General features: G+C 41.1%; 1 protein-coding gene across 1 annotated transcript in view; it reads right to left on the bottom strand.

Annotated features, from left to right (window-relative positions):
- Positions 1 to 2,500, bottom strand: part of fat2 (FAT atypical cadherin 2) — a 109,172-nt gene that overhangs the window by 44,014 nt on the left and 62,658 nt on the right. The gene's annotated exons all lie outside the window — the stretch shown is intronic.

The following is a 2,500-nucleotide window of genomic DNA, read 5'->3' as shown; positions in this document are numbered from 1 at the left end:
TATCTCCTAATGTGGTATTCCTTGATTTCCTCATTTTTGAGCTTTGTTGTCTTTAGTGTGACGCCTACAGCACGCCACTTTAGCCTCAGGAACTATGGTTCAGATCAATGGTTCACATTACTAACAACTTATATTCCATCCCAGTCAGTACTACTATCTAATGGTATGTTTTCCCATTGCGCTCCCAGACTCTCCCCATCCCTCTCTATCGCGCCAAACTGCTGTATGCCTCACTACGCATGGTAATCTAATGCTGAATGTATATGTAGAGTGATATGTAGAGTGTTTAAAATGTACGCACTCGTGTTGCCGCAACATCCAAGGTGCTTTGGATGAATAATATCCAGCCAAATGCCATATACTGTGTGTGGGTGGTGTGATGTATTATATCTGCTGGACTCTCACTGTGAGGCTGTGTGTGTTTAACCTTTCCAACACTATAAATCTCTGTCCGGCCTGGTGTTTTATTTATCTGCTATCTGACGTCCGCGTGTGAAGTCGAACCTCGATTTATGACGATGCTAAAAGAGCCGTCTGAATCCTAAAAGAGAGACTGTGTAATTTTCCACTTTTTTTTTTTCACAGTCCCTTCAGACTGCAGGTTCAGATGGTTCAAGGTCTTCATTTATCTGAGAGAAACCTGCTGAACTTGAACAGACAGACTCTCCTCCGCTCGTTTTCTCCTCTCCTGGTCATTTGAGCTTTGTTACTGAATGTTTGTGGTTACCGGCGGTTACAAAGAGAAAACAGTATTTCTGTGTGGCGATAGGGGGTTGAAATTATGTTGGAAAAGAGGGAGAGACCACCCACTGTCACTCTTCCAACATGGCTGCCTGTCCCACAAACACTGGTATCCACTTTCCAAACACTGGTAGGCCTCGACTGCTCTTTCCATTGCTTTTCTCATCATTTTCATGAAGTTTTCTGTATTTTGGCTTTGTTTATTATGATTATGTATTATGTTGCATGCAAGTTTTCTCATTAAAGTCTTGATTAAAGCCTTGTTTTGCCACTTCAAGAGCCATTTCAATTATCTTAGCAGGGACGCTGCAGCTAGCTGCTTCTGCCCTCCGCTGGCACCAAAAAAGGCGGAAACAGCCTAAAATGTATTTGCATTTAGTGTATTTTTTTTAATTAGAGGCTGCAGGTGCTCAATTCAAAAACCAAAAGAAGTCAGAGTGAGGTGCAAAACGCTCCGAGTCGGTTTGTTTACTGGGCATGCAGATGATTTGTGTACCACCAGAACATGTTCAGCGTTTCTCTAATTTTTGCAAATGTATGTTTAGTTCAGCTCAGTTTAGTTTAGTAAAGTTAATTTGCTCAGTGATAAAACAGAAGCAAATTACAGCAAAAAACAGTAATGATAAACAAGTGAAACATGACAATGAATGTGTGTATCTGCATGAATATGAAGCAGGGCATTACTGGAGAAGAGCATGGTGCTCAGTCAATCTTCCCTGGATAAATAAACAGGGGGGAAAAAATCATGATGAGAGTACACCGACTATCTGCAGGAGACTGATACAGCCGAGTTCAAAATTAATAACAGCGTCATGTCAGCCGCACTGAAGAGCCATCGTCCTTTCATTATCTTGTAGTTGTCAGTCTTGTTCTGTCTTTGATTAAGTTTATCTTCCTCTTAACTATCTTCAAGAGGACTTTTGTTTCTCTCCCTCTATCCATATGTACAATCTGTCTGTCTGTCTGTCTGTCTGGCTTTACCTCTCTCTCTCTCTCTCTCTCTCTCTCTCTCTCTCGTCTTCTTCTCTAACTAGGAAATACACACTATCAGAGCCAACACTTGGAAATTCCCAACCGAGTCACATATTTCTCAGCTGTCAACAAACCAAATCTAAACATTTATTTTGTGTTTTGGTTAGCCAGTCAGTTTTTTTACAGTACATATTTGGCGGCCTCTGCTATCAACAGACTGTAAATTGGAAAAAAATGTTAAAGTTTATTATGCCGGACAGGTATGAGGAGAGACTGATACCGCCGTTAGTGAGTTAATTATACCGCACAAGGCCTGAGTGTGTCTGTCAGAGTGTGTGGGTGAGAGACGGAGCGCCAGTCTGCCGAAACGCACTTCATTAAGATAAAACAAAATGGAATCCAACAATAACAACCGCCTTCCATTCTCCTCAAACTAAACACCTCCAGGTTTCGACAAGTAAATTATTTGCGCCGAGTACATAGTGCAGGTCTCAGTTTATTGATTTTCTAAGATCAAGAGCTTCAGGAGCTTTGTAAGGCAGCCAGTCAGACTGATCCATGCTGTGTGGTTTTATTGTCCTCTTTTTCTTTCCAGGGAGGTTTTTTTAAAATTATTTTATGGGCGGTATAAAAACAACAATGTCAAGAACATATACACTACATCTAATCATACCCTTTTCCACCCCCCACCCCCCCCCACTTCCCGATCCCCAAACCTACATGATAATGGAAATAATAAATGAAAATAATAAAATCAAGTTGTAGTCGTATCAAAGGGAAATCAGTT

This window comes from Centroberyx gerrardi, chromosome 16 (genome assembly GCF_048128805.1).
Source record: "Centroberyx gerrardi isolate f3 chromosome 16, fCenGer3.hap1.cur.20231027, whole genome shotgun sequence".
In the NCBI taxonomy this organism is placed as follows: domain Eukaryota; kingdom Metazoa; phylum Chordata; class Actinopteri; order Beryciformes; family Berycidae; genus Centroberyx; species Centroberyx gerrardi.
Note: the sequence above shows the minus strand (reverse complement) of the source record. Positions and strands in the feature narration are given on the sequence as shown.